The sequence below is a fragment of the Mesoplodon bidens genome (genome assembly GCF_964165515.1).
Source record: "Mesoplodon bidens genome assembly, chromosome: 8".
Taxonomy (NCBI): domain Eukaryota; kingdom Metazoa; phylum Chordata; class Mammalia; order Artiodactyla; family Ziphiidae; genus Mesoplodon; species Mesoplodon bidens.
The window spans coordinates 93264309-93279681 of NC_138165.1; positions in this window are offsets into that span (position 1 = coordinate 93264309).

Here is a 15373-nt window from a genome sequence, read left to right on the forward strand (position 1 = left end):
TTTCACTTTGATCTATTGTTTCCTGGAACCAGAATCACTTAATCTCACCAAGGGGAAAGTCAGAAAGTGTGCTGTTTACCTAATAATAATAATTAGCTCTGAGCAGCTGCATGTACACACACAATTGTTTAACCCAAATACAAGACCGATTCGCTGGGGGTCCCCCAGATAGGAAACATGCTTCAGGGCATCAGCAGGGCCAGGCATGGGGAGCAATTTGCCAGGGTTTCACTTGGGGTTAATAATTCCTCCACCACCACGACCAGGGGTGTTGGCTAACCTCAGGTTTCGATCCAAATTTTCTCCAAATTATGCCCCCATTTGTCACTTTCCCTCCCTGAGCTCTGTGATTCTGTGTTGCTGTTTCTGTGTTTTCCAAAAAACTTACTCATGAACTATGTGTACCTCTCCCCATGAAATGCCAATAGAACTGTGAGGACAAAGTGAAGAAGATTCTTCCCGTTTGGATTTTGGGCTGTAAACCAGGTTTCTATACAGGCCAGTCATTTAGGGGCGATTAAGTGTGTGTGTTTAGAACCTGCACCTTAGCTAGAATGATCGATTAACGTAACTCCTGGACTTCATGGTGTCTGGGGGAAAGTTGAAGTCAAAAAATGTTCCACACACAAATTCCCAGTACCTCAGGGCTGCAAATAGTTTAAAGACTTTCATTAGAGCCTTTGTGAGCTTCCAGCCTGGGGTCTCTGGCTTGTGACCACGGAAGAACCACTGGGGATGGGCCTGGGAGAAATTCAGCTGAAAGGACAAGGGCTCAAGGGAGCTTTCCTGTATCTGTCAGGAATCAGAGACTCATTTGCTCATTAACTCCTTGGAAAGCACTTTGGGGAAGGATTAAGAGTCAGGTACTACAATGACAATCATATTGCAATATCTAAATTATCAAATCAACATGTTGTATACCTTAAACTTACACAATGTTACGTGTCAAATATTTTTCAATTATAAAAGAATGTAAAAAATAGTAAAGTGCCCTGTGAATACATAGTCATGGATCTCACTGGAGAAGATGTGGAAAGCAGGAGATGTCACTCAAAAATCTGGATTTCTGGCTTCTTTTTAAAAGTCCTGAAAGTCGAGCCCCCCTGGTACACATTCCCACTCACACCCTTAGTAAGATTCCCCCTCTAGCCAGGCATGGACCTGTGGTTTGCCTTGGCTCCCACCGTCCCTTCCATCCCTGCTCTGGCTGGCTCCTCTCCTGGGAGTCTGAGGTCCTACCAGATGAAGCTGACAGGACATCCCACCCAGGATGAGAGAGTGATGGAAAGTTGTGAGTATCAGAGGCTGAGCGGGTGGTGTTGATGCCCCAGGAATGAAAGTCAGATGTTAAGAAACCACTTCCTGCAGCCAGAATTGTGACAGCCTGTGATGGAAGGCAAAAGGAAAACTACTGAGGGCTCCATCCTAAAAGAAACTTCAGAAAGCAGAGGCCAGCTGTCTGACACGGTCACAGGGAGGTCTTGCCCTGAGGCCAGAATAATTCCTCCCAGTTCCTTTCAGCCATAGGGTTCTTTTTTTTTTTTTTAACATCTTTATTGGAGTATAATTGCTTTACAATGGTGTGTTAGTTTCTGCTTTATAACAAAGTGAATCAGTTATACATATACATATGTTCCCATATCTCTTCCCTCTTGTGTCTCCTTTCCTCCCACACTCCCTTTCCCACCCCTCCAGGGGGTCACAAAGCACAGAGCTGATCTCCCTGTGCTATGCGGCTTCTTCCCACTAGCTATCTACCTTACATTTGGTAGTGTATATATGTCCATGCCTCTCTTTCGCTTTGTCACAACTTACCCTTCCCCCTCCCCATATCCTCAAGTCCATTCTCTAGTAGGTCTGTGTCTTTATTCCCGTCTTACCCCTAGGTTCTTCATGACCGGTTTTTTATCTGCCTGTCTTAACATTTCTCATAGGGTTCTATTCTAAGAGAAATGTTGAGACAGGCAGATGGGAATTTGCTCTGATTTCTTTGCGAAGTTGCTAAATTACCCTTGGTCCCTACACATTCGTCCCTTTTATGCTCAGATTAAAAAAAAAAAAAAAAAAAAAAAAGACTTGATTTTTTCTTCCAGAAAGTGCTGTTAGTATCACCCTGTGAAGGGGAAGAGAAGACTAGAGGATGAAGTTGGGTCAGAGGAGAAACCATGATCAGGATGCTCTCAGAGAACGCCACCAAGCAGCAAGAAATGTAGGCGTCTTTGCAGAGAAAGCTCTCTCGGAAAAATCAAGTTTTGTGTCAATGCCAGTGAATGCTGCATATTCATTGAAAAAAATATGACTTAATTAATCTAGGGAAGGAGTATGGGCTGACCTGGCCACCAACTCATTCAAAATAAGACTGTACTACGTTTTATGGGAGAGCTGCTAATGTCCAGGTGGAAGGGAGATAGTGAGGGAGACAGGTCAGGCATTACATGGATGAGGATGCTTGAGGGTTCCACAGTGGGGTGGCCTCCATGACTTGTGGAAGAAACTAAGAGATATTTGGGGCAGCCTCCCAGCATGTGGACTGGAGGGCAATGTCAGTGTAAGGACTTCCATTTTTTTTTTTTTTTGGTGGTGGGGGGGAATGAGACCGGGCTTTGAAAATATAAGAAAAAGAAAAGAGAAGGAAGCAGAACATAAGAATGTCCATGGGAGCTGGTGAAAACAGAGCCTGGTGCTGAGGCAGGACTGAGATGGAGAGCATTTGTCCCAGGGCAACTGTCTCCACGTTCTCACCTGAGATATTTGTAACTATCTCAAGTAGTTGCAACCCGATACTGTGGTCTATATATACTTTTCTTGTGATTTTTTTTCCCCTTCTTAGCTTAAAGGAATGCACTCAGAGTGATGCAGATAAACTGATAAGCAGAGTAAGCATTTGCTAAGGGTCACCGAGTAGAAATAGAGACAGGGGAGCCTAGAGAGAGGTGGTTGACATTTCAGCCTTCGTTATATGATTTTCAGGTCAGATCCTTCTAGGTCTTCCTGTAAGGCTGGTGCCTCCAGGGCTGGCAAGGGCAGATGAACCAGACTCATCAGTAAGAAGGGGCATCTCAATGAGGGGAGGATGGCACAGCCAGGGTAAGTGAGGCCCTGGATACTTCCCAGGAGGCAGGGAAGTTATCATCCAATTTTAAGGCCATTTAGTCTATGGTTGTTGAAAGGGGGGCCCAGAGATTTGAACTAATATGTCTAATTCACGTGGCTACTTGAGGCCAGGGCAAATGCACCCTTTTCGTTGGTGGAGAAGGTGTTCTCTGAGCCTAACACAAGAGATCTTCCATATTGTGAAATGCACTGAAAACCATCCTTCTGAAGTTTGAGGTCCTGGAAGGGTCAAGAGCTGAGAAAGTCCTAAGGACTGTGGGTGCTGCAGCCCCTCTGTCTAGGGACAAAGGCCAGAACTTGAAAACTGTTCTGGACTTGGGACAGGACCACACAGAGGCCGAGGGTTCAAGGCTAGGAGCTTTTGACTTTTAACTCTCCGTAGGCTGACGTATGGGTGGGGTGGAGGTCTGAGGCCCCTCTCAGCTCACAGAGGCAGTGGTTCTAGACTTCTCACCCTCTCCAAGCCAGCAACACTGTGTGTCCTGGGAACGCAAGAGTCACTCTTGCAGGACTGGAAAAGAAGACACCTGCCTCTTCTGGCACGATCTTTAATAAGTAGACTCAGGAAATTGGGTATAAGTCAGAGTGCTGATTCTATGAGCTATGTGACCTCAGGCAGGGGACTAGCCTCTTGGAGCTCAATTTCATCAGAAACACAAAGTGGGTGGGTTGAATGATGTCTAAGCAACCTTCTGACCACAGTATTTTATGATTCTGTGTTCTCTGACCCCTGTCTTCCTTGGGAGGCTCTTCAATCATTCTTTTCATTACTATTGCCTTTGTTCATATTAATAATTGCTTTTTATTATTACTCCTTAGTCTAATTGACTGATTGGAGCACAAGGACAATCAGTCCTTATGACAAGGACAGCAGCCAGGCATGGTTTAAGCAGTCATGGTTGAAACAGAAATTCTGTGGGAGCTTAAGTGACAGTCACTAATGCTCTCACTCTCCAGGGCTCATCCAGCAGAATTTTTCTCCTGGGTAGGGCAGGAGTCTGGGGTGATCCCAGGTTGCATGAGGGAGGCATGACTTTGTCATTTGGGGAAAAAGGGTCCAGTGTCCTATTTTTGCTCTGGGGAGATGGCAACTCTTTTAAATTTTGTCCTTAAGTTTAGTGCTGATTTGGGAGGATTTTGAAGAGGCAGCATGGAGTACTGGATAAGAACACGAGCTCTAGAGGCAGAATGAAGGATTGCATATTCCAGCTCCCCTACCTGATTAACTGTGCATACTCAGAGAAGTTATTTCTTCTCTGTATCTTAGTTTTCTCATCTGTAAAATGGGCATAATCTCAGGTCCTATTTCACAGGGCTATTGGAGGATTGAGTGAATACATGTTAGAGCAAAGCCTGACTAATAGTGACTATTGTGATGATCTTCTCAACCACCTTGTTACACAGATAATAGGAGTGAGGCTGAGAGAGAGAGAATGAGAATGACTTGACCATGAGCACATGGCCAGTGGTGGCAGAGTTGGATGAATGCTTTGTTCTCCTGATTTGGTGGTGGTCTTGAGAGTCACGCTACCTCCCTGGATTTCCTGTAACATACTCCAAACAATCTTTCTAAACGTGTGTCCCCTACTCCCAGCACTGATCACAGCCAGCCAGCCTGGCTGTCCCAGTGTTGCCTCAACGCATGCAACAGTCCAGCTTCCCCAGCCCTACCCTGGGATTTCCTTCCTGCTTTCCTCTACCACCTTCGGGGAGCACATCCAAGCCAATCCTGGAAGTGTGGACACTTCCCAGACTCCTCCAAGGCACAGCCCCCTCTAAATGTCCTTATTCCTATTGCCTGTGCTTCACCTTAAGGTATGGGTCACCTTTGTATGGTCATTGCCACCTGGTCCCTGCTGTCAAGAGCTTTGTGGACACTCTCATTTGGGGCTTAACACCTACTGAACTTCACCCTCTTTTGCTGGAAGTTTCCTTCCTGCACTCCCATGTCCAAATTCATTGATTAGCTCTAGTAGTTTTCTGGTAGCACCTTTAGGATTCTTTATGTATAGTATCATGTCATCTGCAAACAGTGACAGTTTTACTTCTCCTTTTCTAATTTGGATCCTTTTTATTTCTTTTTCTTCTCTGATTGCTGTGGCTAAACCTTCCAAAACTATGTTGAATAAGAGTGGTGAGGGCTTCCCTGGTGGCACAGTGGTTGAGAGTCCGCCTGCCGATGCAGGGGACATGGGTTCGTGACCCGGTCCGGGAAGATCCCACGTGCTGCGGAGCGGCTGGGCCCATGAGCCGTGGCAGCTGGGCCTGTGCGACCGGAGCCTGTGCTCTGCAACGGGAAACAGCAGTGAGAGGCCCACATACCGCAAAAAAAAAAAAAAAAAAAGAGTGGTGAGAGTGGGCAACCTTGTCTTGTTCCTGATCTTAGTGGAAATGGTTTCAGTTTTTCACCATTGAGGACGATGTTGGCTGTGGGTTTCTTATATATGGCCTTTATTATGTTGAGGTAAATTCCCTCTATTTCTACTTTTTGGAGGGTTTTTAATCATAAATGGGTGTTGAATTTTGTTGAAAGCTTTTTCTGCATCTATTGAGTTGATCGTATGGTTTTTCTCCTTCAATTGGTTCATATGGTGTATCACATTGACTGATTTGTGTATATAAGAATCCCTGCATTCCTGGGATAAACCCCACTTGATCCTAGTGTATGATCCTTTTAATGTGCTGTTGGATTCTGTTTGCTAGTGTTTTGTTGAGGATTTTTTGCATCTGTGTTCATCAGTGATATTGGCCTGTAGTTTTCTTTTTTTTGCGACAACTTTGTCTAGTTTTGGTATCAGGGTGATGGTGGCCTTGTAGAATGAGTTTGGGAGTGTTCCACCCTCTGCTATGTTTTGGAAGAGTTTGCGAAGGATAGGTGTTGGCTCCTCTCTAAATGTTTGATACAATTCGCCTGTGAAGCTATCTGGTCCTGGGCTTTTGTTTGTTGGAAGATTTTTAATCACAGTTTCAATTTCAGTGCTTGTGATTGGCCTGTTTATATTTTCTATAAACAGTCTTGGAAGGTTGTGCTTTTCTAAGAATTTGTCTATGTCTTCCAGGTTGTCCCTTTTATTGGCATATAGTTGCTTGTAGTAATCTCTCATGATCCTTTGTATTTCTGCAGTGTCAGTTGTTACTTCTCCTTTTTCATTTCTAATTCTATTGATTTGAATCTTTTCCCTTGTTTCCTTGATGAGTCTGGTTAGTGGTTTATCAATTTTGTTTATCTTCTCAAAGAACCAGCTTTTAGTTTTATTGATCTTTGCTATCATTTCCTTCATTTCTTTTTCATTTATTTCTGATCTGATCTTTACGATTTCTTTCCTTCTGCTAACCTCGGGGTTTTTTTTCTTCTTCTTCTTCTTCTTTCTCTAATTGCTTTAGGTGGAAGGTTAGGTTGTTTATTTGAGATGTTTGTTATTTCTTGAGGTAGGATTGTATTGCTATAAACTTCCCTCTTAGAACTGCTTTTGCTGCATCTCATAGGTTTTGGGTCATCGTGTTTTCACTGTCATTTGTTTCTAGGTAGTTTTTTATTTCCTCTTTGATTTCTTCAGTGATCTTTTGGTTAGTTAGTAGTGTATTGTTTAGAGTCCATGTATTTTTTACAGAATTTTTTCCTGTAATTGATATCTAGTCTTATAGCATTGCGGTCTGAAAAGATACTTGATAAGATTTCAATTATCTTAACTTTACTGAGGCTTGATTTTTGACCCAGGATATGATGTATTCTGGAGAATATTCCATGAGCACTTGAGAAGAAAGTGTATTCTGTTGTTTTGGGATGGAATGTCCTATAAATATCATTTAAGTCCCTCTTGTTTAATGTGTCATTTAAAGCCTGTGTTTCCTTATCTATTTTCATTTTGGATGATCTGTCCATTGGTGAAATAGAGTCTTAAAATCCTGTACTATTATTATGTTACTGTCGATTTCCCCTGTTATGGCTGTTAGCATTTGCCTTGTGTATTGAGGTTCTCCTACGTTGGGTGCATAAATACTTACAATTGTTATATCTTCTTCTTGGATTTACCCCTTGATCATTATGTAGTGTCCTTCTTTGTCTCTTCTAATAGTCTTTATTTTAATGTCATTTTTGTCTGATATGAGAATTGCTAGTCCAGTTTTCTTTTGATATTTGCATGGAATATCTTTTTCCATCCCCTCACTTTCACTCTGTATGTGTCCCTAGGTCTGAAGTAGGTCTCCTGTAGACAGCATATATATGGATCTTCTTTTTGTATCCATTCAGCCAGTCTATGTCTTTTGGTTGGAGCATTTAATCCATTTACATTTAAGGTAATTATCGATATGTATGTTCCTATTACCATTTCTTAATTGTTTTGGGTTTGTTTTTGTAGGTCTTTTCCTTCTCTTGTGTTTCCTGCCTAGAGAAGTTCCTTTAGCATTTGTTGTAAAGCTGATTTGGTGGTGCTGATTTCTCTTAGCTTTTGCTTGTCTGTAAAGGTTTTAATTTCTACATCAAATCTGAATGAGATCCTTGCTGGGTAGAGTAATCTTGGTCGTAGGTTTTTCCCTTTCATCACTTTAAATATGTCCTGCCACTCCCTTGTGGCTTGCAGAGTTTCTGCTGAAAGATCAGCTGTTAACCTTATGGGGATTCCCTTGTATGTTATTTGTTGCTTTTCCCTGCTGCTTTTAATATTTTTTTCTTTGTATTTAATTTTTGATAGTTTGATTAGTATGTGTCTTGGCGTGTTTCTCCTTGGACTTATCCTCTATGGGACTCTCTGTGCTTCCTGGACTTGATTGACTATTTCCCCTCCCATGTTAGGGAAGTTTTCAACTATAATCTCTTCAAATAGTTTCTCAGACCCTTTCTTTTTCTCTTCTTCTCCTGGGACCACTGTATTCAAATGTTGGTGCATTTAATGTTGTCCCAGAGGTGTCTGGGACTGTCCTCAATTCTTTTCATTTTTTTTTTTCTTTATTCTGCTCTGCAGTAGTTACTTCCACTATTTTGTCTTCCAGGTCACTTATCCGTTCTTCTGCCTCAATTATTCTGCTATTGATTGCTTCTAGAGAATTTTAAATTTCATTTGTTGTGTTGTTCGTCATTGTTTGCTCTTGGTTCTTTTAGGTCCTTGTTAAACGTTTGTTGTATTTTCTCCATTCTATTTCCAAGATTTTTGATCATCTTTACTATTAGTACTCTGAATTCTTTATCAGGTAGACTTCCTGTTTTCTTCATTTGTATGGTCTGGTGGGTTTTTGTCTTGCTCCTTCATCTGCTGTGTGTTTCTCTGTCTTCTCATTTTGCTTAACTTACTGTGTTTCGGGTCTCCTTTTCACTGCTTGAAGGTTCATAGTTCCCGCTGTTTTTGGTGTCTGCCCCCAGTGGTTAAGGTTGGTTCAGTGGGTTGTGTGGGCTTCCTGGTGGAGGGGACTGGTGCCTGTGTTCTGGTGGATGAGTCTGGATCTTGTCTTTCTGGTGGGCAGGACTGCATCTGATGGTGCATTTTGGGGTGTCTGTGAACTTATTGTTATTTTAGGCAGCTTCTCTGCTAATGTGTGGGGTTGTGTTCCTGTCTTGCTAGTTGTTTGGCATGGGGTGTCCAGCACTGGAGGTTGATGGTCATTGAGTGGAGCTGGGTCTTAGCATTGAGACAGAGATCTCTGGGAGAGCTCTTGCTGATTGATATTACAAGGGATCAGGAGGTCTCTGGTGGACCAAAATCCTGGACTCAGCTTTCCCACCTCAGAAGCTCAGGCCTGACACCAGCTGGAACACCAAGACCCTGTCAGCCACATGGCCAGGTACGTGGGGAGTTTCTTGCCTTTAGGGAAGTCTGAGGTCCTCCGCCAGCATTCTCTAGGTGTTCTGTAGGAGTTGTTCCACATGTAGATGTATTTTTGGTGTATCTGTGGGGAGGAAGGTGATCTTCACATCTTACTCCCCCACCATCTTGTAGGTTCTCCTTCAAATTTTCTTTCTATAATTAGAGTAATACAATGGCCCCTCTCACAATGGTTTGCAGCATTTAGTTTGTTTTTATTCACATAAATATTACTCATGAATTTTAACTGTAAGAAAGCATAGTGGTAAGGAAAGATAAGTCATGTGAATATATTTATTTCAGTATATTTTTTAAAAAGTGGTAATTTTTTAAAAGCAGTGAATTCCTGGGTCGACCTAGTAGCAGAACTTGGGGGGTCCTCTGGTACCAAGTACACATCTATTTCCCTGGGTCCCTGGCTTCAGAGTGACCTAGGTGAGTCCCTCAATCATTTTGGGACTTCATTCCTTCATCAGTAAATGAAGTTGATGACACCTGCCCTTCTGATTTCCTCAAGCAACTATAAAGATAAAATGGAATGGGCTGCAAATCATAAAGCACTCAGCTATGATGCTATGATATTTAGTACTGTTTTAGTCCACTAGTTTGCTTTCAGTCCAGTTATGTATACTTTTTTGATTGAGAGTGTGACATACAAGTTTGAGTCAGATCAGTTTGTTTCTTTACAATATGTACAGACATACTTTTTTTTTCTCCTTTTGGTTGTACATATCTCCATGCATTTTAAAACTTTCTACATTTCTGAATGACCTATGTTTAAATTTTTGTTTTTATATACCTGAAATTATACAAATTTTGTGTGTGTCAAGAACTTGTTCTGTACAACTGTGGTATCAAAAATAATGTGAATAACTTTTGAAATTATATAAACTATGCTTACTTTGTATTAAGAACTGGTACCACTATATAACACTTTTTCCCCCTATATTAAATCTTTTAAATACCAAGAAAAAAAAAGGGACAGAGTATGAATCACAATTGTGATGTTAAATTCTGTCTCAAATGTCAGGACTTCATCTGCAGAACCTTTCTGCAGGGGAAACCTGAGACAGCAGTTCTATTGCCCGTTTCTCTTCAGCCTTTGAACCTGCCCACTTGCATTGCCTCCTTCTATTCTTTCTGCCGCTGCTGACACGGGTTTGTGACCTCCCACCACTGGGTGACATTATTGATTTCTCCTCACATTCTTTGCCATGATCTTGCAAAGACTTTCATTTGTCTCAGGAGCTCTGAACCTCACCACCTTGCTTCTCATTCCTGCCTCCTCCACCCTTTGGAAAAGCTTTGTCTGTGAAACTGGCCTCTGCTACCCTCCCCACCTTTTTTTTTTTTTTTTTACATCTTTATTGGAGTATAATTGCTTTACAGTGGTGTGTTAGTTTCTGCTTTATAACAAGGTGAATCAGTTATACATATACATATGTTCCCATATCTCTTCCCTCTTGCACCTCCCTCCCTCCCACCCTCCCTATCCCACCCCTCTAGGTGGTCACAAAGCACCCAGCTGATCTCCCTGTGCTATGCGGCTGCTCCCCACTAGCTATTTTACGTTTGGTAGTGTATATATGTCCATGCCACTCTCTCACTTTGTCACAGCTTACCCTTCCCCCTCCAACTTTTTCATTCATGGGCTTACTGGGCCCATCTCCTCTGATGTGCCTCTTCTCCTCAGTGGGTTTTTGTTGTCTCAGCTGCTTGGGATGCTCGTGTGACTTCCCTGACCTGGGACAGACTCCACCTGCCTTCTTTCCTCTCCCACGCTGATGAAAACCCCCATTTTATCCTGCTGGGGATGCATCCCAGCCAAAGCTCAGCAGGCTGAGGCTACAGGCCCCACGCTGAAGGAGTCCTGCCTCTTCCTCTCTTGGGCCTCCATTTGGTGAAGCCACCAGGAAGAAAGGGCCAATCTGTGGTTTTTCCTGTCTTTTCTTTCCAGTTTAACCTGCTAGTGTGCTGGGAAAGAGATCAGGACTTTACCTGCAGAACGAATGAAATGAAACCCCAGGCTGCACATTTCTCTGTGGAAGACCAAGATAGTTAACATCAGAAGGGAATTTGTGGGAACATCTTCTTCAGCTACCTCATTCCACAGGTGAGAAAGTAGAGACAGGAAGTGAAACGGCCTGCATGAGGGCATGAGGCCAGGCCTGTGGTAGTACTGGGTATCTAAGATGATTAACATATGGTTCCTGTCCTGAGCTGCTCACACTCATGGGACAAGGACACATTTACTATATTGAGTGGACAGACATTGCTACCTGCTGATTAACAAGGCCTGTCTCATAGTTTCCTTTTAATGAAGTTCTCAACCTCTCCAAAAGCAATCTACCATCTCCCTGGAGGTCTAGCTCCCAACCAATCTGTGTGTAGATCTCAAAGTGTCATCAAAGGGATCTCCAAACCATGTTCTTCTCACCCCAGGCTGCTCCTTTACCCTCTGCCACACTTCTCCTTGGGCTTGTGAGGATCTCCAGTGGGGATAGCATAGCTGAAGAAGACACCTCTCACCTGCTCTTTGCAAGGACTGAAGATCCTCTCACTACTCAGGGCACCACAGGAAATTCCCAGCACTTTTGTCAGCTCAAGTCCTCTGGAAGTGAAAAGAGACCTCTTTTTCCAAAAAATGATTTGACCTCTTTGGTCTATAATGTTACTATGCATTGCTTGGGAGAGCCCAGGGGGTACCATAAGTTACTGGGAAAGCCCCTCACTATTCTGCTTTTCATTTTATGAACCCTTATTTCTTCTACAGGAGAGATGAGGAGAAGCTGGTTAGAGATGTCCTTGGAGAGGATGAGAAATTTGTCGGAAAAAACCTGTAGATCAATCATTGAGCACTTAACTTTTCAGGATCCTACATCATTTATCTATTACTGTAGAACAAACTACTCCAAAACTCAGTGACTTAAAACAACTACTTTATTGCACATTGTTCTGTGGGTCAGGAATCTGGGCAAGACTCAGTGGGATGACTTATCTCCACTCTACATGGTGTCCCCTGGGACTGCCCACCTGGGGCTGGAGCATCCAAAATGTCTTCATTTTTGTGTCTGAGGCCTTGGATGTTTGTTGGGGTGCCTCAGTTTCCCACATGGCCTCTTTCTCCAGCAGGATAGTCTGGGATTCTTTACCTATTAGCTAAGTTTAGCAAGGAAAGCTTCTGTGTAAGAGCTTACCATGCCTCTGCTTGTGTCACTTGATGTTGTCTCTTGACCAGGGCAAGTGACATGGCCATGCTCAGAGTCAGTGTGATAAGGACTACACGAGGAGGCATGATTCTTTGGGGACCATATGCCACCCCTAAAATACATAGTTGATCACCAAACAGTTCCTTGTGGCAGAGACTGTAGCTATGCAGTTCACTTATCCTCACCCCAGCTAGCAAGACTTTTTTTTTTTTTAACAAATTAATTAAATTTTTTTTTTGGCTGTGTTGGGTCTTCGTTACTGTACGAGGGCTTTCTCTAGTTGCGACGAGCGGGGGCCACTCTTCATCGCGATGTGCCGGCCTCTCACTGTCGCGGCCTCTCTTGTTGCAGAGCACAGGCTCCAGACGTGCAGGCTCAGTAGTTGTGGCTCACGGGCCCCGTTGCCCCGCGGCATGTGGGATCTTCCCGGACCAGGGCTCGAACCTGAGTCCCCTGTGTTGGCAAGGGGATTCTCTACCACTGTGCCACCAGGGAAGCCCTAGCAAGACTTCTTGAATCTCAGCCCATCCACCAATGCCCACTCCCCTCTTTTACCCTGTCTGCTCACATTTCAGATGGCATCCCTGTACTCTGTACTAGAGCAGGTTACTTAGTTTCCAACACATGTCAGCAAGCATGAGTAAAGAGGAGCTCTGGCCTTTTAGGGTGGGTTTAATAAACACTCTTCTCGAAATAAAATAATCTCTAGATTTTCAATTAGTGGGCATAGTCTGTGCAGAGGCTCAGGGTGAGGTACAGAGATATGGGCACCTGGCTGTGCCCTGGCTTCAAGGGGCAAGGATGTCAGGGAAATAATACTGAAGCCATCTAGTCACATGGAGTGGGTAATTGGCCTTGGGTTGCCAAGGGAGAGTGATTCAGAGTGTGATGCTAGAGTCAGTCCTCCTGGAACATGTGATTAAACCATACTTAGTAATTCTGGAAAAATTAAGTACCCTCTCTGAGCTGCAGTTTCTACCTATGGAAAATAGGAACAATATATATCAATCAATCAATCAAGATTGTTTTGAAGATCAAATGGTAATACATGTCAGATATTTATCACTATGCCTATTACATAGTAATGTCTCGCAAGCTTGACTATTTTTATTGACACTAATACAAACTTACCCATCTCCCCACTATTCTCCTTAAAAAATGAAATCCAAAAATACATATATCCTAGTGCAGAAGAATAGGAGAAAAAAAGGAAGAAAAAACTGAGGAAGGAGAACGAGAGAAAGAGAGGGTAAGAGACCAAAATAAAGGGAGAGAAGACAAAAAGGAGACAAAAAGGAGAGTGGGGAATAGGAGAGAGGTGGAGACAAAAAAGAGATGGCAAGGCTATGCACACACATGCTTTAAGACCAGACATCATTTTCCAAGAAGGACTCACATCTCTGGGGTTACCCAAAGCTCACAGGACTCCCAGCAAACCTAAAGCATTTGCCAGTGGGAGAGGCAGAGGGGTGTATGTCAGAGAGTGAATGAATGTTGCCACCCTAGGTGTCTGTACCAACTTGGACAGGATCATATGGAAAAAAAGGAAGGGAATGAGAGTAGGGGAAGGGAACTATTTCTCAGAGCAAGGCTGAGTGATTGGCTGGGAATTCAACCATGAGACCTGGCCCATTAACAAGTCTGAAAATAATACATACAGCTTCTCCCTACATTTCCAGATCCCAAAGGAAAAACAGAACAGCCCAGCTCTCCACGTGCTTTTCCAGACTAAGTCCCTTTCAGTTTATCCCTCCTGCTTTGCACCTCTTTGGTCCCTTTCTTCCACCAAGGACCTAAGGGCTGGGTGCTGGTATGGATGGAAAGGGAAATTCTTGCCAAGGATGAGCAGGAGTAGAGTGACTTGAAGGTCCCATCCCTGATCCAAGATCCATTCTCTGTCATAATGTGACTCCTGGGCTGGGATTGCAGACTCCATCCATGTGCAGGTGGAAGAATTAGTGATGACTTAAAACTGGGATATGGATGGTGTGAAAACACCTTCTCTAATTTATGGAGCTCAAGACTTGGGATGATAAAAAGTGCTCCCCTTTGCAGGCAGGGTCACAGGAACTCTCTCTGGATATCAGCATCTCCAGATCTCCCCTTCTGGTTTATGTCACTGACCACAGTGCAGGCTCAATCACTTGAGAAGGACCCTCCTCCAAAATTGTTTGTGATTATATATTTCTTTCTTTCATGTATAAGTGTCTTTTAATAACTACTTAAAAAGATTTAGAAGTAAGGTAGAACATTTAGATAATAAATTCATATTATTAATATTTTTGTATTTAGAAATCTGTGCATTTTTGATACTTTATGTTCTTATCATATTTAAGGGAATTTGGTCTATTAGAATTACAGACTAACCTTGTAACTTCAATTTACAATAAGTAATTGAATGATTAATTTAGATATGAGTTTTTGTTGAAATCTTAGTTTATATCATATTCAAATAATTAAGAAAACTTAATCACTATTTTAAAGGTTAATTTATTAGGTTTATAAGAATCATTTAAGTAATTGAGAAAATTTATTGGAGAATCAAAGTTCTTTCAAGTGAAATAAAATATATTAAATTTATCAATGCAGCACAGAATGTTTTCTTTAATAAGTTTGTAACTGGTATCAAATCTCCTTAAAAAGTGATGGTTAAACTCACTAGCTCCATAATGAGAACTGTAAGATTTATAAATCAAAAGTAATAGATTAAAGAAGAACTAGATTTTTGAATGTGGACCCTTAATTAATAGAATATTTTTAAAGTTTAATTTTAAAATGACCTCTGAATAACATTTCCTGCTCATAAAAGCTACCAGGAAAACATAAAAGACATTACATTAAGATTATCTTGTTCATGGTGATTATCAGTGTATTGGCTTTCTATTGCTGTATTAAAAAATTACCTCAAATTGAGCAGCTTAAAAGGATGCCAATTATTTATTATCTCACAGTTTTCATGGGTCAGTAATCCAGGCACAAATTCACTGGGTCCTTGTCTCAGGGTTTTACAAGGCTGCAATTGAGATTTCAGGCAGGGCTAGGGTCTCATCTGAGGATCGAGGTCCTCTTCCAAGTTCACATGAGTGTTGGCAGAATTCATTTCTTTGCAGCTATAGAACTCACAGTGGCTTGCCTCTTCCAGGCCAGCAAGAGAAAGCATCTCTAACTTCTAAACCCTGTTTTAGTTTTAGCTTTTTATTTTATATTGGAGTATAGCCGATTAACAATGCAGTGATAGTTTCAGGTGCACAG